Here is a 22,715-nt window from a genome sequence, read left to right on the forward strand (position 1 = left end):
TGGAGAGCTACAAAAATACCTTGAATCAGCAGGTACAATTGTTTAAAAAAAAAAATAATAAGTAATGCAGTCAATCTCCATGACCTGTATGCACCACCACGCTGCACTCCTTTGCTGAACAAAAAGCATGTTCAAGTACGTTTTAAGTTTGCTGAACAAAATGTATACAAGCCTGTGAAATACTGAGATAATATAGTCAGATGAGACCAAAATTAAACTCTTTGGATGCCATATTATACACCATGTTTGCACTACAAATTGTCCCAAAAAGACCATACAAACAGTGAAGCTTGGAGGTTGGAACATCATGGTGTGGGGCTGATTTCAGCATATGGCACTGGCAAACTTTATATACTTGAAGGCAAGGCTGTGGAGTCGGAGTCTGTGTCCATTTTGGTGGAGTCGGTATAAAATGGACAAACAAAAACAGGTAAGAGTCTGAGACAAAATAGTGCTTGAATTTCAGTTTGCTTGTTTATTGATGCAAAGGATCCAAAAATAATATTTCTAACGTTTCGGCCTTCACATACAGGCCTTCGTCAGAGAAAGTTATGATATAGATATACAGAAATAAAAAAAATGTAATTAGTTGTTATACAAACAAAGTAATGTACATACCAAACACGTTCAATATAAGAATGCACCATTAAGGGAAAAAAAGACACAAAACAATATCAACAAGCTCTTTGATACTGATAATTAGTCTACGATGAAAAAGAGAATCCACATAATGTATCATAATGGTCTGTCTTTGAAAAAGTGTCATATAGAGGAGGTAACGGTAAAAATGACCGCTGTACAGGAAAACCACCATAGAGAGGGTTATCAGGAATACATGAGACATACCTATATGATTGTAGAGAAAACGGTGTGTATACAATATACGAGATCTCCGTAAAAGGAAGGGATACCTAAAAATAGAAGGTAGTCAGATAACAAATCCAGCTGGAAGTGAAGATAAATAGTATAAGAAAGAGAAGTCACAATGTGACTAATGGTAGATGAATAGAAAAGGGTCCTGTGAGTTGCAAAGAAATGATGAGAAGGATGGAAGGACAAGGAGAAAAGAAGGAGAGAAGGGAGAGAAAGGAACAAAGAGACATGAATGAACAGAGGAGAAAAAAAGGAGGAGAAAAAAAGGAGAAAAATGAAAGAGGGGAAATGAGGAGCAGTGTACAGTTCTAGAAGTAAAAATAAGTTGAAAATACCTCTGTTGACATCAATGATATGACTAATAGCAAACAGATGATATAAGAGTCATGTTAAAGAAGTGGAGTCCACTGTAAGGTACTGTGAAAGGGGAAAACGACTGTTAAGTCATAATATCCGAGGTACGTGGTATTGTGAGGGAATATGTCCATAGATTAAATCAAGTCAGTGTGTACATACCCGGTTACCGTAGGTATGGAAACTGTACAAAGTCAAAGCCAGAGGAGAAAGAGAAAGTAAACAGTCTGTACCTTGGAATGGATAAAATCCTATGTGGTGGCCGGTCCCCCTGTGAATTCCTATGGGGCAACTGAATGACTATACCACCTATAAGCCCATCCCACATGATCCGACATCAAAGATCAGGGATCTCATTAGACACCTTATTACCGAACATATACAACTTGGTACCATTGATAAAAAATTATCCGAATTCTTGATGAAGGATTTTCCTATTACACCAGTATTCTATACTCTACCTAAAATTCACAAAAATTTGAATCAACCACCTGGACGCCCCATTGTGGCTTCCAGAGATTCCATTTTATCACCTCTGGCCATCACACTTGAGAGGATTTTGAACCCCATGGTACCAGTCATTCAATCGTATATTAAGGATACTAATGATTTCCTCCACTTTCTCAGGACAACTAGTAATATCTCCGGTGACGACATTCTGGTTACTCTAGATGTGACAAGTCTTTACACAAGCATTAGTCACCAGCAGGGCATTGATGCTGTTGATTCATTCTTGGACAAGCATGATGGACTATCCCTCCATCAAAAAAAGTTGGTCATCGACCTTTTGACTATAGTGTTACATAATAATTTTTTTCTTTTTCAAGATCAATTTTATTTGCAAATTCAGGGGACTGCCATGGGATCAAATGTAGCACCACCATACGCTAATATTTTTATGGCGCATTTCGAGGAAACTTCCGTCTATTCCCATCCTATGTTCTCAGCACACGTAGTTACATGGCGCAGATATATAGACGACATTTTCATGATATGGCATGGTGATCCTTCTGATTTAAGTACATTTTACTCTGATTTGAACAGCTGTCTACCCAATCTTAAGTTTACTTTACATTCAGACCAATACAAGATCAATTTTCTTGACGTACTCGTCTTGAAATCATCCAGTGGCACTATTTCAACTGATCTCTACACTAAATCCACGGATAGGAATAGTTTGCTACACTACACCAGTGCTCATCCTAGTCATATTAAGCGGGCACTACCATTTTCTCAGATCAAGAGGGTTGACCGTATTGTGTCAGACCCTGACATACGAGACAAACGTCGGGCGGAGATGAGTGACAAGTTTATAGCCAGGGGATATCCACAGAGCGTTGCGACACCAGGATCCACCATTAGACGGTCAAGTCCGGTACAAGGCCCCAGAGCCACCTTTGTCGCAACTTATCATCCCTTTCAGGCGCAGGTCAAGGGGGTTATCCTAAAACACTGGTCGCTTTTGGGCCAGGCTTATCCTAACATTTCGGAGTTTCAAAACAGACCTCTTTTTTGCAACAAGCGTCCAAAAAATCTGAAGGACAGTTTAGTGTGGGCAGATATTGGTTCCCAGTTGAAACAGGCACGACAATTGACATTACAGACAGCCCGTACTGGCACTTACCCATGTTTACATTGCATTCAATGTTCAAATATTACAAAAGGCAGTACTTTCACCCATCCCCGTGCCGGCAAGACTTTCCACATCAAAAACTTCTTTACCTGTGATTCAACATACGTTGTGTATTTGATAAAATGTCCCTGTGGTCTCGGATATGTTGGGGAGACTACCCAACATATCCGGGATCATATAAGTAAACACAAATCGACTATTAGGTGTAAACAGACACTACTACCCATTCCCGCACATTTTCTACAGGCTGGTCACACGGTAGCACAGCTATGCTATCAAGTTTTGGAACAAGTACCTCAACCCAGGAGGGGGGGCAATAGGGTACAGAGGTTGAAAGAACGGGAGGCATATTGGATTTTTACACTGCAGACATTAGAACCTTTTGGATTGAACCGGGAATATGAGATTTTTTATTAAATCAGAATGCCTTCTATTTTTTCTATATTGATTCTGCCCTTATAATTCTCCTTTTTTTTAAAAAAAAAAAAAATTCTCTTCATTTTACTATACTTATTTCTATTTTCCTTTTTCTTTTTCCTTTGTCTTTTCTATTGCAGTCTCTTACTCTCCTTTATTGACTACTTATTCTTGCTGTATAATTCTATTTTCATTGCTATGATATACTAAACATTTCCTTATATTGGCTCTATGTACGTTCTTAATACTTGGTTCATCTAATCACCCTATTTTCTTTTTTATTTACAGGCGCTGTAGTTTTTCCACGATCCCGTCACGGCACTGAATATACTATCGGCATCATTCACCAGGATCACATGGACGTCTGTGTGCCCACGCATGCGCGGTCTCGGCCGCTACACCGGCCGGTCTGCGCATGCGCCTGGCCCACTCCTCCTACCTAACACTCACATGCCGTGGCCGCCGCTTGCACATGCGCTGATCGGCCCTTTGGCCCTTCAGCGCATGGGCGATCGTGCGTTCCACGATCACTGCTTGCGTTTCAGCACCCTCGTTTCCGGGTTGCACGTGCGTCCTTTCCCTGCCTTCACACACGCACGAGGACCGGCTGTGGCCGCCGCTCGCGCATGCGCCGATGATCTCAGTCGGTTCCTCCGCGCATGGGCGGCGTGCGGGCCACGGGCTGTCCCTGCGTTCCACAGGCAGGATTTCCTGATAGAGCAGACTCACCTGGGCCATTAGGCACCATTAAAAGGCGCACTCTTCACTTCCATATGCAGCATAGGAATTCACAGGGGGACCGGCCAACACATAGGATTTTATCCATTCCAAGGTACAGACTGTTTACTTTCTCTTTCTCCTCTGGCTTTGACTTTGTACAGTTTCCATACCTATCCTTCATTATGACCTCTATAATTTTTCCTTATAGGAGTCCGATTGATTCCCCTCATAACATTATCTTTTGATGCATTAATACCTAGCCTTATCTAGCAAGACAAAGGTTTGTGCTTTGACATGTCATGTCCTCTTCATATTTCATAGTAGTTTTATTCATGGAAGCATATACTCGCTTTGACATGCTCTTTTGTATCTGCAGACCATACCATTAGGTATCACACACCCTTTGGGTGTTTTTCCTACACCGAGACTTATTACATAGTACTTCTACTGTTCGGTACGTGCTAATTTCCCATTTTTTATACTTATTTTCTTCATAAATATGACACTAGCATATTGATCAATTTTTCATATCGATTGATTATACAGGCTATCATACCTGAAATGTGTTGTCTTTGATGGTAAGGGCACTCCCCACACCAGCAGTTTTTTCTGCACCATATATACGGTAACCGGGTATGTACACACTGACTTGATTTAATCTATGGACATATTCCCTCACAATACTACGTACCTCGGATATTATGACTTAACAGTCGTTTTCCCCTTTCACAGTACCTTACAGTGGACTCCACTTCTTTAACATGACTCTTATATCATCTGTTTGCTATTAGTCATATCATTGATGTCAACAGAGGTATTTTCAACTTATTTTTACTTCTAGAACTGTACACTGCTCCTCATTTCCCCTCTTTCATTTTTCTCCTCTTTTTTTCTCCTCCTTTTTTTCTCCTCTGTTCATTCATGTCTCTTTGTTCCTTGTTCCTTTCTCTCCCTTCTCTCCTTCTTTTCTCCTTGTCCTTCCATCCTTCTCATCATTTCTTTGCAACTCACAGGACCCTTTTCTATTCATCTACCATTAGTCACATTGTGACTTCTCTTTCTTATACTATTTATCTTCACTTCCAGCTGGATTTGTTATCTGACTACCTTCTATTTTTAGGTATCCCTTCCTTTTACGGAGATCTCGTATATTGTATACACACAGTTTTCTCTACAATCATATAGGTATGTCTCATGTATTCCTGATAACCCTCTCTATGGTGGTTTTCCTGTACAGCGGTCATTTTTACCGTTACCTCCTCTATATGACACTTTTTCAAAGACAGACCATTATGATACATTATGTGGATTCTCTTTTTCATCGTAGACCAATTATCAGTATCAAAGAGCTTGTTGATATTGTTTTGTGTCTTTTTTTCCCTTAATGGTGCATTCTTATATTGAACGTGTTTGGTATGTACATTACTTTGTTTGTATAACAACTAATTAAATTTTTTTTCTTTCTGTATATCTATATCATAGACTTTCTCTGACGAAGGCCTGTATGTGAAGGCCGAAACGTTAGAAATATTATTTTTGGATAGAGACTAGAGTGAACAGGAAAGTAGGATTAAGGTAGGAACTTCTTAAAGCACGTCTAAACTTTCAATAAACAGGAAAATGATCCTTTAGAATTAGATGATTTTGTTGAAGCTGCTTCACATCTCTCTCCTATTTATCACATACGCTGGGTTGTGCACACGGTGCAGCTGGCAATAAGAAAGAGTCTGCAAGAGGGACATGCTGGAACTCTGATTGGCATAATGAGAAAATTGGTTATTGCCGCCAGATCACCTAAAAGTTGATTCCATGTTTTAGAGATGTGCTGGAAAAAGGGCAATTGTCGATCAAGCCACTCGGTGGGGCAGCACTTATTTAATGATTGAGCAATTACTTAAGCTAAAACCATTTCTTGTAGACATGGCCAAGCCTCATGTTACCATTAAATAAAAATCTATTGACACAGGTGGCTGAATTGAAGAAATTGCTTCATCACCCATTTACAGTGACTAAAAAAATTACAAGCTGAGGATTTAATTTCCGGCATTTTCATGAAGGAGTGGAAGAACGTGCTGTTTTGCCCGTCCCAAAGAGGAGGTTTAATTGCAGACTGCTACTAGGGTTACCTGAGGGTTCGTCATAAATTTGAAAACATCTATGAGCTCAAAAACCTTTCAGGTGATGCGGTTTTTTGAAAAGCTGATCTGCTTTTGCAGCTGAAAAACGTTATCCTCAAAAAACGCAGCAAAAATGCTGTGTGTGAATGTAGACTTAGGAATAGAACAGCCATTTATTGGACATTTCATAACTTTCCCAAATTCCTATGAAAAAATATTCAGCACATTCTGCATTGAACTACTGTGTCCAATATATTTTATATTTTAGGAGTCTGAGTCGGTCCATTTTATACAGACTCCGATTCCACCAAAATGAACTCCGATTCCACAGCCCTGCACACCCCACCACCCGCTTAGACATTTGTTACAAGGATCAGAAACTGGAGATTAAAAATGTTGGTAGAAATGGTAAAAATATAGGAGCGAGCGCAATGTATTTACCAAAGATCTGTCATGGCGGCAAGCTGCTTTCCAGGTCGTGCATTCACTTCCGGAGCTGCTAATTAACATTCATTGAATATGCACTGCTTTCTTCGCCCACCGGCGCCTGTGATTGGTTGCAGTCAGCCGTGCCCCGACACTAAATGTCAGCGTGTCAGCTGACTACTTCCAATCACAGGTACTATGCGCGCGTCTATCATAGGCCGGGGTCACATTGGCGTATGGCATTTGATGCGATATGTTAATAACCCTTGACTCAATCTCTGCTGCAAGCGTGAGCATAGTGTCATGCAACTGTGACCCAATCCTGTGATTGGATGACATCTGCGGAGGAGAGGGAGGGGTTAATCCCCCCCATCTCCTGCATAATCAGGCTGTGCATATATCGCACTGCACTTGGATAACATCCGAGTGCAGTCCGATGTTTCTCTCACACCCACAGACTTGTATGGGTGCGAGTAATATAACACACACAGACAATCGCAGCATGCTGTGACTTTTTTCTCAGTCTGATCAGGGCTGAGGAAAAACTCACAAATGTGAGCTACAGCATTGTTTTACATGGGACCGAATGCAATGTGAGATTTTCTCACTGCACTTTTGTGAGTCATACATCAGTGCGACTCTACCTGTACAGTAACAATTATTAAAAAAATTGGTATAGGGTGCCCCCATATTAGGATACCAGCACAGATAAAGCCCATGGCCACAGGCTGCAGCCCCCAGCATACGCTTAGGCTGTGTATCAAAATAAGAGGACCGCATTGTTTTCTTTTTTTTACTTATTTAAATAATAATAAAAAAACAAAACAAAGAAAAAAAAACAAAAAACAACTACATGTGGTCCCCCCTAATTTTGATACCCAGCCAAGCTAAAGCCTGACAGCTGGGGGTTGGTATTCTTAGACTGGGGAGGGCCATGGTTATTTGCCTCCCCCCAAGCCTAAAATTAGCAACCTGCAGCCACCCAGGATTGTCGCATTCATTAGATGTGACAAGCCCGGCGCTTTAACCAGCTCTTCCCGTTGCCCTGGTGCGGTGGCAATTGGGGTAATAAGGGGTTAATAAAAGCACACAGCTGCTACTAAGCCCTAGATTAGTGATGGCACAGGCATCTAAGAGACACTCACATCACTAATCTGTAAGTGAAAGTAAATAAACGCCCAAAAAAATCCTTTATTTGGAATACAAAAAAACCCACAAAACAACAAAACACCCTCTTTCACCACTTTATTAACCCCAAAACAACCCTGCAGGTCAAACAATCCAAATGAGGTGCCACAGCGATTCCAGCTCTGCTACATACAAGTCACTGCGAGGGGCCATAGAGCATGACTGCCCACTGTGAGCACAAGGGAGAGAATAAATGAGCCACGATGAGCAATGACTGGTACAGTGTCCATTTTAGGACATGATCATATATCAGTGTTAAAAATCAGAAATACCCTGTTTGACAATTGACTGAGAACTGATCACTGACAAGTGACAACTGACAAGTAATTAATATCTGACTTCTGACAACTGACAATTGACATCTGACTGTCACACAGGCTGGGGGAGCATCTGACTAAACCAATCACAGAGGCCAGGTCGGCTGGTGAACGGGGAAAGCAGTGCATATGGATGAGCAATGATGAGCGGCCCAGGGAGGCCGCAGGAGCAGCGCACAGCCATGACGGAGCCTCGGTAAGTATGAGGCGCTCGCTTCACTCTTATGTTCTTTTATTTTCCTTTATTTTATTTTTTTTTTTTTTATTTCTTGAGTGCCGGATCTGAATCAAACACCCGGAATCATGGGCCCGGCACCTTTGAAACCGCGATCTGGACTTTTACAGTCTGGGTTTGCCTATCACTAATGAAACAGTAAAGCCTCTGGACAGTCTGCAGAATTGTGCATCAGTGAGGTTCCCTGCAGGAAGAAACAACATGCGCACAATCCCTCACCAGATACAGGACAATGAATACTACTGGAGGCCCGATTACATTCTGGTCCATGGAAACAGGCTGAGGGTGACACTGTTACAACCTTTTCTCCCCTCAACTTGTTAAGGTCACTGATCTGTACAGAGGTCACTTGTCAAGCACACGGAGACATGGCGAACAAGATACGGTTCCCTCAGTCTGAACAATCCATTGGCATTTTGGTGTTGGCCGCCTCTTCTATACTGTATTAACGCCTTTATGACCAAGGACGGTACTGGTATGTCCTTGGTCGCCTGCCCTCCGGTACTGTGGTCTCCAGCGGTGAGCCTGCGGTAATCCCCGCACATCTCTGCTGATCTGATCAGCAGACATGTGTGGCTAACAGGTGCGGGTGGATTAGAGATCCACCCACGCCTTTTAACCCCTTAGATCGCTCTGTCAAATCATGACAGTGCGATTTAAATGGCCGTGGCAGGCATCACACCATTCCCTGCAGTCATTGGCAGCACCGTGACGTAATCACAGGGCACCAATGTATTGTGATGGTACCATAGTGTCAGCTGATGACCCCTGACACTGCCCTCATTCACTTCCTCAGAAAAGACGACTATGGAGGGAAAAATGCACAGACAGAGCACCGACACTTACAGGAGATGAGCATTTCTGCTTATCAGAGCGATGGTGCCCTGATAAGCAGAAATGCATAAGCGATTGTACTGTGCGGTGATAAAGTCAAAAGTCCCCTTGGGGGGACTAGTAAAATAAGTAAAAAAAAAAAAAAAAAAAAGTTTTAAACAAAATGAAAAAAATAAAAACCTAAAATTTGAAAACACCCCCTTTCGCCACATTGAAAATAAAACCGTTAAAAAAATAAGTACCCATAATTGGTATCTCGGTGTTCAGAAATGCCTGATTTATCAAAATATAAAACTCAATTTATCTGATCGGTACACGGCGTGGCGATAAAAAAGTTCCAAACAACAAAATTACGTTTTGTTTGGTCGCTGCAACATTTTTTAACCTCATAACGACGGCCGTACGACTTAAAGCGGCGGCAAAACAGGGTACTTATTCTGTTCCGCCGCTTTAAAGCGGCGGCCCGAAAAAACCCTGTAGCGCCCCCCAGCGACCGAAAATCTCGGGGGTTTCAGCTACCGGGGGTAGCTGAGACCCCCCAGATTATGAATCGGGGTGTTTTTTTTGGACCCCGATCATGTGATCGGCGGTATACACCGTATACCGACGAACACATGAAAAAAAAAGAAATGGCCGGTAAAACTGATTTCTTTTTCATCTGACATGATCAAACATGTCAGATGAGAAAGAAATCTAACCCCCTAGTGCCCCCAAAGCCCCCGGTACCGGAGAGTCCCCCCACCCCCACCCCTACCCCCACCGGACATCCAAAATGGCGCCGAAGCGCACAGAAAACTGCCGCCGGCGCCGGCTCTGCAGTCATTTCCCTCCGATCTGAAATGATCAAACATTTCAGATCGGAGGGAAATGTCCTCCCCCTGACCCCTCCTCCGGTCCACCGGAGCCCTCTGGTCACCGGAGCCCCCTCCGGTTCTCCAGAGCCACCACCCCCCTCCCCCCTCCGGAGCGTGGAAGATGGCGGCGCACAGCGCGCGGCCGCCTTCATTCTGCTCTTTCTGCCGCATGTGACACGTCACATGCGGCAGAAAGGTGTCCCCAGGTCCCACTAGGTCACCCCCCGTCACCCCCCCCCAAGCCCCCGGTTATACGTTACCTGTCTGCCGCTCCGGGCCCGCGATCGCCGCCTCCTTCTTCAATGCTGGCGGCGCATGCGCAGACAGCGGCTGTCAGCTGGATCCCTGCAAGCAGGGATCCTGCTGACGTCGCTGATGCACAGGCTCCACTGTGGACCGGGGGAGGGTGAGTGCAGTGATCTGCAGCCACACTCCTCACATGGAGAGGCTGCTGTTCCAGAAAATGGGGGGTAAGTTCTGTGAGCGTGCCCCTCATATTCTGGAATGAGGTTACTGCAGGTCACTCTGCCCTAGGTTGGACCGGGGCAGTGTGAGTGCAGTATTCTCAGATTACTGCACCCACACTGCTCATGGAGAGCTTGCTCTTCCAGAAAATGGGGGATACGTTCCCTGAACGTGCCCCCCATATTCTAGAAGATCCAGAGTCGCCGAGGGACCTCCAAAATGGATTACAGCGACCGGAATTTCTTTATTTTCAATAAATTGGTAAAAGAGGAATGTTTCGGGGAGTGTTTTTTCAAATAAATTTTTTTTTTGTCTTTTTTTTTTTGTCTATTACTTGACTGGGTTAGTGATGTCGGGTATCTGTTTAGATGCCGTGACATCACTAACCCCAGGGCTTGATGCCAGGTGACATTACAGCTGGTATCAACCCCATATATTACCCCGTCTGCCACCGCACCAGGGCGCGGGATGAGCTGGGGCGAAGCGCCAGGATTGGCGCATCTAATGGATGCGCCACTTCTGGGGCGGCTGCGGCCTGCTATTTTTAGGCTGGGAAGAGTCCAATAACCATGGCTCTTCCCACCCTGAGAATACCAGACCCCAGCTGTCCGCTTCACCTTGGCTGGTGATCTAATTTGGGGGGGACCCCACGTTTTTTTTTTTTAAAAAACGCCTGGGGAGCCCTCCAAATTGATCACCAGCCAAGGTGAAGCTGTCAGCTGTGGTTTGCAGGCTACAGCTGTCTGCTTTACCCTAGCTGGCTATCAAAAATAGGGGGGACCCCACGTCGTTTATTTTAATTATTAATTTTTTGGGGGGCTAAATACAAGGCTAGGCACCCTTTAGTGCCACATGAAAGGCACTAAAGGGCGCCAGCTTAGAATATGCAGGGGAATGGGACGTTATATTTGTTTGACATCTATCCATTCATCCATTGTAGCATTTTACGCTGTGTGCCCACAATCAGGGTTTGCAGCGTTTTGGGCGCAGAGTGTTTTCCCTGCGTCCATAGCGCTGCGTTGTGCAGTAGAAGCACAGTGGAAGGATTTTTAGAAATCCCATGCCCAATGTGCTTCTTTTCTCCGCAGCATAAACCGACCTGTGGCGCAGCTTCCCGAGCCTCAGCATGTCAATTTATGCTGCGGAGATGAGTGTTCTCTGCAGGTAGCATAGAGCTCCACAGCGGCCTGAACCCAAATCGTGGGCTTGGGCAGCTGCGTTCTCCCGTGGACAACACTCACATCTCTGCAGGAGGCTGACACTGTGTACTGGACGCCGTGTCGCTGGATCATGGCCACAGCCTAAGCGTGAGACATTTGTTGCTACAGCAACATTTTTGTGAAGTACCTGTGGATTCAAAATGCTTACTATACTCCTGAATAAAATCCAGTTTCCAAAATGGGGTCACTTGTGGGGGTTTTCTGATGTATAGGTACCCAAGGGGCCCTGCTAATGTGACATGGTGCGCGCAATTTATTTCAACTTTTCCAGAATTCAAATGGTGCTCCCTCCATTCCAAGCCCTCCCATTTATCCAAACAGAGGTTTTTGGCCACATGTGGGGTATCCCTGTGCTCATAAGACATTGGATAACAACCTGTGGGGTCCACGGTTTGTTGTTGTCTCTTGAAAAAGTGAGAAATTTGATGCTAAAGCAACAGTTTTGTGAAAAAAATGAAAATTTTCAATATGGCAACCTAAGCTTATCAAATTCTGTGAAGTACTCGTGGATTGAAACTGCTCACTATACACCTTGATAAAAGCCTTGAGGTGTCTTGTTTCCAGAATGGAGTCACTTTTGGGGGGCCTCCACTGTTTAGGCACCTCAGGGGCTCTCCAAATGCAACCTGGCGTCCGCTATTGATTCCAGCCAATTTTGCAGTCAAATGGCACTCCTTCCCTTCCGAGCCCTGCCATGCGCCCAAACAGTTGATTTCCACCACATATAAGGTATCGCCAAACTCAGGAGAAATTGCACAATAAATGTTATGCTGAATTTTTTCCTTTTACTCTTGTAAAAAAAAAGCTACCTGGTTGAAATAACAATTTTGTGGTAAAATTTTATTTTTTTTTTTTTCATGGCTCAACGTTATAAAATTCTGTGAAGCACCTGAGGGTTCAGGGTACTCACCAAACATCTAGATAAATTCCTTGAGGGGCCTAGTTTCCAAAATGGGGCCACTTGTGCGGGGTTTCTGCTGTTTAGGTACCTTAGGGGACCTCCAAATGCGACATGGTGCCCGCAATCTTTTTCAGCCAAATTTCCTTTCTAAAATTCAAATATTGCTCCTTCCGTTCCAAGCCCTCCCATTTGTCCAAACAAAGGTTTCAGACCACATGTGAGGTACCACCGCGCTCATAAAAAAGTGGTTAACAAACCTTGAGGTCAAATTTTTGGAATTACCTCTTGAAAAAGTGAGAAAATTGATGCTAAAGCAACATTTTTGAGAAAATTATTAAAATTTTCAATATGACAACGTAACGTTAACAAAATCTGTGAAGTACCTGTGGATCTAAAATGCTCACTATACCCCTAGATAGAAGCCTTGAGGGGTCTAGTTTCCAAAATGGTGTCACTTGTGAGGGATTTCTTCTGTTTAGGTACCTTAGCGGACCTGTAAATGCAACATGGTGCCCGCAATCTATTTCAGCCAAATTTGCTTTCCAAAATTCAAATATTGCTCCTTCTGTTCCGAGCCCTCCCATTTGTCCAAACAGAGGTTTCTGACCACATGTGGGGTATCGGCGCGCTCATAAGAAAGTGGGGAACAAGTTTTGAGGTCCATTTTGTTGTGTTATTTCTTCTAAAAGTGAATAAATTTGGGTTAGAGCAACATTTTTAGGTAAAATTTAATTTTTGCTTTTTTTCATTCCACATTGCTTTTGTTCATGTGAAGCACCTGAAGGGTTAATAAACTTCTTGAATGTGGTTTTGAGTACTTTGGGGGGTGCAGTTTTTAGAATGGTGTCACTTTTGGGTATTTTCTGTCATCTAGGCCTATTGAAGTCACTTCAAATGTGATGTGGTCCCTAAAAAACTGGTTTTGTAAATTTTGATGTAAAAATGAGAAATTGCTGATAAACTTTGAACCCCTCTAACTTCCTAACAAAAAAAATTTTGTTTCCAAAATTGTGCTGATGTAAAGTAGACATGTGGGAAATGTTATTTATTAACTATTTTGTGTCACAGAAATCTCTGGTTTAACGGTATAAAAATTCAAAAGTTGAAAATTGCTAAATTTTCAAAATTTTTGCCAATATTCAATTTTTTTCATAAATAAACACAAAAAATATTGTCCTAAATTTGGTACTAACATGAAGTCCAATATGTGACGAAAAAACAATCTCAGAATCACCGGGATCCGTTGAAGCGTTCCAGAGTTATAACCTCATGAAGTGACACTGGTCAGAATTGCAAAATTTGGTCTGGTCATTAAGGTGAAAATTAGCTCCGTCACTAAAGGGTTAAAATGCAATATCAAGGGATCAAAATGTAGCATCTGCACAATGGTATGATTAAAACGTCAGCTCAAGATACAAAAAATAAGCAGTCAATGAGCCCCATATCCCGAAATATGAGAACGCTACTGGTCTCGGAAAAAGGCGACAAAAGTGCTATTCTTCTTATGGAAAAACTTCTGAAATTCTTTGCACCCCTTAGCTAAAAGTATACATGTTTTGTATCTATGAACTCGTACCGACCTGAGGCATCATACGGGCACATCATTTTTTATCATATAGTGAGAATATGGCAATAAAAGACACCAAAAACAATCATGCAATTGCACTTTTTTTTTTACAATTTTACCACACTTGAAATTTTTTACTCATTTTCCAGTACACTGTATGGTAAAACTACTGGTTTCATTCAAAAGTACAACTCGTCCTGCAAATAAGCCCTCATGTGGCAATATTGATGGAAAAATAAAAATGTTATGGCTCTCGGAAGAAGGGAAGGAAAAAACAAAAATGAAAAACGGAAAAATCGGCCGGGGTGAAGTTGTAGGACTGAGCTTCAGTTTGCATCCCCATACACTTAAACTCTGCTTCTGGCACCCACATATCATCAATGTAGAGCTCCCATATCATTGCCTAGGACAATATCTGCAGGCAGGCCGCTTATCACCCAAACCACGCATTGCTTGACCCCAAAGCCAAAGTCCCGCTCTACAGTTGCTTTTGGAACATTCCCTCCCGCCAATTTAATGATAATCCCCGGTCCTTCTTGTATTGCCTCAGCAAGGACCACTCAGGGATCACCTATTGTGAGCAATGCACCAGAGTCAAAACAAATCCCATAACTCTAAAGGTCCAGTCACACTAAGCAACTTACCAGCGATCCCAACAACGATAGGGATCGCTGGTAAGTTGCTAGGAGGTTGCTGGTGAGCTGTCACACTGCGACGCTCCAGCGATCCCACCAGCAACCTGACCTGGCAGGGATCGCTGGAGCGTGGCTACACGAGTTGCTGGTGAGCTCACCAGCAACCAGTGACCAGCCCCCAGTCTCCTAGTTACAGCACACATCAGGTTAATTAACCCGATGTGTGCTGCAGCTAAATGTGCACAGAGCAGGGAGCAGCGCACACTGAGCGCTGGCTCCTTGCTCTCCTAGTTACAGCACACATCGGGTTAATTGCCTGATGTGTGCTGCAGCTAAATGTGCACAGAGCAGGGACCAGCGCACACTGCTTAGTGCTGGCTCCTTGCTCTCCTAGTTACAGCACACATCGGGTTAATTACCTGATGTGTGCTGCAGCTACATGTGCACAGAGCAGGAGCCGGCAGCACAGGCAGTGAGAGCGGAGGAGGCTGGTATCAAAGGTAAATATCGGGTAACCAAGGACAGGGCTTCTTGGTTACCCGATGTTTACATTAGTTACCAGCCTCAGCAGAAGCTGGCTCCCTGCTCACTGCACATTAGTTGTTGCTGTCTCGCTGTCACACACAGCGATCTGTGCTTCACAGCAGGACAGCAACAACTAAAAAATGGCCCAGGACATTCAGCAACAACCAACGACCTCACAGCAGGGGCCAGGTTGTTGCTGGATGTCACACACAGCAACATCGCTAGCAACGTCACAAAAGTTGTTCGTTACCAGCGATGTTGCTAGCGATGTTGCTTAGTGTGACGGGGCCTTCAGTCTGCCTAACATGGCCTCCTGTAATTGCTTACTTTGATAAGAACTAGTCACTGTGGCCCGCACAACATAAACCCCTAGTGATCGAACATAGGTGTCTGAGTCATTAGGCAAGTCAACTTGGAGAAGTGACACATCTTTCCCCATTGTATTTGGCTGTAAATATAATTAATAGGTTGATTTCGTGCAGGGTCATTCTTCAATCGACTGTCAGGGCAGGTATCTTTCAGATGCCCAGGCTGCCCACAAAGAAAACATCCTTGCCGAGTTGAACTTCCTCCAATTTGTATTCTGGGGCTGGAGGCAAGGAAACCTGTGGACTGATATCGATGTGCAGGTGTTCGAGTTGGTTGTTGCATTGGAGGACGACTCTTCCACTGTCTACATGGGCATATAATCTGCATATGGCTAGGCTGCTCACATCCATAACATCTGCACTCTTTTCCTTCCTCGTTGCATTCCAGAAAATGTGGGCGGAGGAAATGGAGGTACTTTCACACGAGTAGCAACATGACATGGTGATCTAGGGGAATGGGGAACACTGGGGACTGAAGGACAAGGGACCACTGGTGTTACGGTGCTGGTAGCCCTCTTTTCATCCATCAGCAGATTCTTCCACCGAGGCTTGATGATAAAAACTTCATCAGTTAAGGCTGCAGCTCGTTCCACTGTCGCTAGTTTTCTCTCATGCATCCATTCTATGATCTCAGTGGAATATTTAGCAAAGAACTTCTCTTTTAGGATGATCTGTAGGACCTTTTCCACATAAATAAAGCTGCTAGACTATAGCCAAGCCAATCACCTAACTTGAATCTAATAGAAAATATATGGAAGGAACTAAAGCTCAAAGTTCAGAGCAGGAGCTCACGGAATCTTCAGATTGTGTGGAAGAATGGACCAAAACCACATCTGTGTTACACATGCGACTATACAGGATATGTCTTGAAGCTGTCATTACCAACAAAGGCTTTTCAAAATGCCATCCGACATTTCCATTTTTCTAAGTCCATGTAACTATGTAGTTGTTTATAATATAAGCGGGGGTATGGGGGTAACACCCCCAGACAAGTGGGGTACAGGGGGGGCCAAGCCTCCCTTGCATGATTATGGTGGAAGAGAGGAAATATCGCGACGCCCACGAACCAAGCAAGTCATGCCCAACAACCTGGAATGAGACCGTACATTCTAGGCTCACGGTAGATGCAAGAGTGTACAGGCTCCTTCAGTTACACTGCTTTCCCCGCCCACCAGCAATCCTGGTGCCTGTGATTGGTTGTAACCAATCACAGGTGCCTGTAAGCAGGGAAAGCAGTGCATATGCATAAGCAGTATTTAGTGGCCCAGGAAGTGAATGCGAGGCCTGGGAGCAGCGTACTGTCATGCCAGAGTGTTGGTAAGTACAGTGCGCTTGCTCCCATTCTCCTACCCCTTCTACCACCATTTTTAGTCTTTGGAGCCTGATCTGCATAGACTTATATGGATGCCGGATTCTGGACTGGATGAAAGATCAAGATTAAAGAGAAAAAAAAAAAAAAAAAAGAGAAGAACAGAGACCCGCTGGTTCCGATTATGTGCTGCTGATTATGAGTCTGCTCATCTCTAGTGAAAATGAGTGTTTTTTTCCCCCTCTAAAATGTCGTTTTAGGCCCAAATTTGTAATTTTCACAAATGAATAATGAGAAAAACGGATCTTATAATTTTAAAGAATAAATATACCAAACACCGCCGCTACTGCTGTGATGGAGCTGCGAGTGTACAGGAGGCCCTGTATGTAAGCCTTCCTAAAAATGAACTGAGGTTAATATTTGAACACCGCAGTAAAACCACTATGATTTAACCAAATAACATAACAGATACACTACTGTTTATAAAATATCTTTAAAGCAGCATGCATCCAGTAAAGATCTGAACGAGAAAATCCTAGGCAGACACTAGTTAAAGTAATATGTTAAATAGGTGGTGAATACAATAGTGTTTGTCAAAAGTGTAAACACCTGCATACAGATCAATGGTAATCAGATAAGAGTAAACAGAAGCCAGACAGGGTCAGCCTGAGTGGTGGTAAGTAAATAACAGATATGGTGAACATAAATAAATACCTGGTGTTTAGTGTGAAATTAAGACCACTGGATAAAAGAAGGCTCCTTCTGTCGCGTTTCGAAGGGTAAAACTGTCTCCTTCGTCAGGGATCCCTGACGGAGGCAGTTTTGCCCTTCAAAACGTGTCGGTTTTTGAATCCTGTGAGAGCCCGTAGTGGTTATCACGTGTGCATGTGACATCACTTGCCTCTTTCCCTGTGATTTTTTGTTTTCATTGGACCGCCACCGGCCGGGGTGCTCTGGTGTCAGTATCGCGTCTGCCATCATCTGTTCTACACGGTGGAGCCTAAGGCAGGCCGTGCTTACAGCAAGCAGACAGAAGGAGCCTTCCTTTATCCAGCAGTCTTCATTTAACACTAAACACCAGGTATTTGTTTATGTCCACCGCGTGTTATTAAGGCTGGTTTCACATCAGCGTTTTCCTGCCGCACTGCCACATCCGGCATAAGTGTAGTACAGTTCAATACAGTTCACAGTGTGGCAAGCCCCGGTCACATGCTGTCACATGCTCCGGTCACATGACCGCATGTGCCCGGAGCTTGCCAGTGAACTGTATTGAACTGTACTACACTTATGCTGGATCTGGCAGTGCGGCAGGAAAACGCTGATGTGAAACCAGCGTTACTTACCAGCGTGCAAATTTGGACACCATGTGGCATTACAGAGCACATGAGATGCCAAAAAACCGAAACACCCAAGTGTGACCCCACTTTACAAACTATACCCATAATGAATTCATCTATTGGTGTAGTAAGCATTTTTAAATGCGAAAAACATACTTTTTACCACTAAAATGTAACTTAAGCATCAAAGTTCTAATTCACATAAGGGGTAATAGGAAAAAATGGACAAGATAATTTATGTAGTTATTACAAAATGTAACAGTACCCCAAATGATTGCACACAACTGTTTGATCACACTTGACTTCTTTTAGAATGCAGATTCTGTTACAGGACGTGGTCTCCATTAACCGAGCCCCTGAGGTGCAAGATAAGCAGAAATCCCTACAAGAGACCCCATATTGGAAGCTTCACTACGTTAGGAATTCATCTAGCGGTGTAGTGAGTATTTTGGACCTACAGGTGCCTCACACAAATGTATAACATTGGGATGTAGAACTATAACATTTTAGTGGTAGAATTGTATTTTTTTTTATATTAGCTGCAAATTTGTCAGTTACACAAGGGTTAAAAGGTGATTTCTATGCTGTGATAATGTTGTCAGAAACTACTGTTTGGCCACACATCAGGGCTGAGAAGGAAGGAGCACTTTTTGGCTTTTGGAGCAGATATTCTAGAATAGCTTGCTGGCAACATTTGCAGAGCCCCTAGGGTGCCAGAACAGCAGAAAAAAACCCCAACAAAACAAAAGTGACCCCATTGTAGAAATTTCAACTCAATGAATTAATCTACGGCTGCAGTAACTATTTTGTAACCTCCATTTTTTCTGGATAATTTCAAATACAGTATGCAAGTTTAATGCCCATACCTTTTGCCTGGCTTCTAGCAATATGCACTCTGTAAATTGTTAAATGGACATGTTAACCCCTTCACGACCGCGGGCCGTAAAATTACGTCCTATTTTAACGTGACTTAACGACCAGGGACATAATTTTACGGCCTAAACTTCATTTGATTGCCGTGGCCATAGCAACGGCTTTCAAATGATGTCCCCTGCTGTTTCTTACAGCAGGGGACCTTTGCTTGACCCCAGGGGGGGCGGCATCGCCACCCCCTATCGACGATCGATGTGATTGGCTGTTCAAATCTGAACCGCCAACCACATCGATCGCACTAATTTCGGCAAAAATAATGCCCGAATTAGTGCGATCCTGTGAGATCCAGCTATGAGATGCCGCAGCTGCTGCAGCATATCATAGGTGGACCTCAAACATGTCGCCCCCAGCCCCTGCAGCACTGATTGGAGCGATCGTGCTATGACGCGCAATCGCTCCAATCAGTGTGCAGTGGGGCGGTCTGATCTGCCGGTGGCCGCCCTCCCCAGGCCTGTGCTGGCCTGCGAGCCCTCCCCCAACATGTCTGCAGCGTGCAGTGGCTGGTACTTGTGGTACCACGCCACCGCCGCTGCTGCCGCCGCCTTAGCTGTCACCGCTGCTGCTGCACGTGAGTACTGTGCTCACTTTGCAGCCAGCCCGTGCGCGCTCCCGTGGTGCCCCTGCGCGCTGCCGTGATAGCCCCTGCCGTGCCCCCCCGCGATCTGCTCCCCCCAACCCCCCCCCCCCCCCGACATCCCGATCTGCTCCCCCCGCGATCTGACTGCCTCCCCCATTATCTCTGTTCTGCTTCTGCAGCTCCCTCTCCGGTCTCCCCCTCTGCTCTCAACCCCCCCTCTGCTCTCAACCCCCCCTCTGCTCTCAACCCCCCCTCTGCTCTCAACCCCCCCTCTGCTCTCAACCCCCTCTCTCCCCCTCTGCTCTCCCCCGACGTCCTCTTACCTGTCTTCACCGGCCTGATCACATCTGCGTCCATTGCTGGGTCCTTCCTGGGCATTCTGCTGATCTGCCTGCTGCTCCTGTAAAGCTGTCCATCTCTCTGCCATCTGTTCCTCTGCAGCTCTTCTGGTCAGTGATCCTCCTGCTAGTCCTCTGGGTACTGTGAGTATAACTTTTTTTTTTTTTTCCGTATCCCCTGTCCATTTTTACACCTCATCCGTCCGTGCGTCCCGCCAAGCGCTGATCAGGGATGCAGATAACGGATCGGCATCCCTGCTCAATTTTTGGCGTGACTTTTTTTTCCGTATCCCCGACGCTTTTTGTATCGCATCCGTCCGTGCGTCCCGCCAAGCGCTGATCAGGGATGCAGATAACGGATCGGCATCCCTGCTCAATTTTTGGCGTGACTTTTTTTTCCGTATCTCCGACGCTTTTTGTATCGCATCCGTCCGTGCGTCCCGCCAAGCGCTGATCAGGGATGCAGATAACGGATCGGCATCCCTGCTCAATTTTTGGCGTGACTTTTTTCCGTATCCCCGACGCTTTTTGTATCGCATCCGTCCGTGCGTCCCGCCAAGCGCTGATCAGGGATGCACATAACGGATCGGCATCCATGGTCAATTTTTGGCGTGACATTTTTCCGTATTCACGACGCTTTTTGTATCGCATCCGTCTGTGCGTCCCGCCGAGCGCTGATCAGGGATGCAGATAACGGATCTGCATCCGTGGTCAGTTTTTGGCGTGACTTTTTTCCGTATTCACGACGCTTTTTTGTATCGCATCCGTCCGTGCGTCCCGCCGAGCGCTGATCAGGGATGCAGATAACGGATCTGCATCCGTGGTCAGTTTTTGGCGTGACTTTTTTTTTTACGTATCCCCGACGCTTTTTTTTATCGCATCCGACCGTGCGTCCTGCAGCGGCCGATCAGTGCACTGCGTCTGTGCGTTTGAAAAGTCAAATGGCGCTCCTTCTCTTCTGAGCCCCGCCATGCGCCCAAACAATTACTTTCCACCACATATGAGGTATCTGCGTACTCAGGAGAAAATGCACAATACATTTTATGGTGCACTTTTTCCTGATCGCCTTGTGAAAAAAAAAGCTACCTAGTTGAAGCAACCGTTTTGTGGTAAAAAAAAAATTTTTCTTTTCACGGCTCAACGCTATAAACTTCTGTGAAGCCCCCAGGTGTTCAAAGTGCTCACCAAACATCTAGAAAAATTATTTGAGGGCTCTAGTTTCCAAAATGGGGTCACTTGTGGGGGAGCTCCATTGTTTAGGCACCTCAGGGGGTCTTCAAACCCGACATGGCGTCCGCTAACAGGTGCAGCTAATTTTGCACTCAAAAATTCAAATGGCGCTCCTTGCCTTCCGAGCACTGCTGTGTGTCCAAACATTTGATTTCCACCACATGAGGTATCTGCGTACTCAGGAGAAAATGCACAATACATTTTATGGTGCATTTTTTCCTGTTACCCTTGTGAAAAAAAAAGCTACCTAGTTGAAGCAACCGTTTTGTGGTAAAAAATTTTTTTTTTTCTTTTCACGGCTCAACGCTATAAACTTCTGTGAAGCCCCCAGGGGTTCAAAGTGCTCACCAAACATCTAGAAAAATTATTTGAGGGCTCTAGTTTCCAAAATGGGGTCACTTGTGGGGGAGCTCCATTGGTTAGGCACCTCAGGGGGTCTTCAAACCCGACATGGCGTCCGCTAATGAGTGCAGCTAATTTTGCGTTCAAAAATTCAAATGGCGCTCCTTGCCTTCCGAGCTCTGCCGTGCGCCCAAACAATTGATTTTTACCACATATGGGGTATCAGCGTACTCAGGAGAACATGCACAATAAATTGTATTGTGTACTTTCTCTTTTCTCCCTTGTAAAAATGAAAATTTTATGGCTAAAGTAACATTTTTGTGTTAAAAAGTAAAATTTTCATTTTTTCCTTCCACATTGCTTTGGTTCCTGTGAAGCACCTAAAGGGTTAATAAACTTATTGGATGTGGTTTTGAGCAGTGTGAGGGGTGTAGTTTTTAGAATGGGGTCACTTTTGGGTATTTTCTGTCACCTAGGCCTCTCAAAGTCACCTCAAATGTAATGTGGTCCCTAAAAAAATGTTTGTAAATTTTGTTGGAAAAATGAGAATTTGCTGATGACCTTTGACCCCTTCTAACTTCCTAACGGAAAAAAAATTTGTTTCGAAAATTGCGCTGATGTTAAGTACACAAGTGGGAAATGTTATTTAGTAACTATTTTGTGTGACATATCTCTCAGATTTATGGGCATAAATTTTCAAAGTTTGAAAATTGCGAAATTTTCAAAATTTTCGCCAAATTTCCTAAATTTTCACAAATAAACGCAAAAAATATCGGCCTAAATTTCCCACTGACATGAAGTACAATATGTCACGAAAAAAATCTCAGAATCGCCAGGATCCGTTGAAGCGTTCCAGAGTTATAACCTGTCAAAGTGACACTGGTCAGAATTGCAAAAAATGGCCCGGTCATTAGGGTGTTTTAGTGGCCGGGGGTGAAGGGGTTAATGCCAAACATGTGGCTTAGACACAGTGGGGCTTACAAGGGGAAGGGCATTTGGA

The 22,715-nt window shown here is 44.3% G+C and overlaps 1 protein-coding gene across 2 annotated transcripts in view; it reads right to left on the reverse strand.

The window, feature by feature from the left end:
* The window catches only part of REXO1 (RNA exonuclease 1 homolog), a 203,595-nt gene that overhangs the window by 35,118 nt on the left and 145,762 nt on the right, over nucleotides 1-22,715 (reverse strand). The window lies entirely within an intron of this gene.

Source organism: Anomaloglossus baeobatrachus, chromosome 1, assembly GCF_048569485.1.
Source record: "Anomaloglossus baeobatrachus isolate aAnoBae1 chromosome 1, aAnoBae1.hap1, whole genome shotgun sequence".
Classification (NCBI taxonomy): Eukaryota; Metazoa; Chordata; class Amphibia; order Anura; family Aromobatidae; genus Anomaloglossus; species Anomaloglossus baeobatrachus.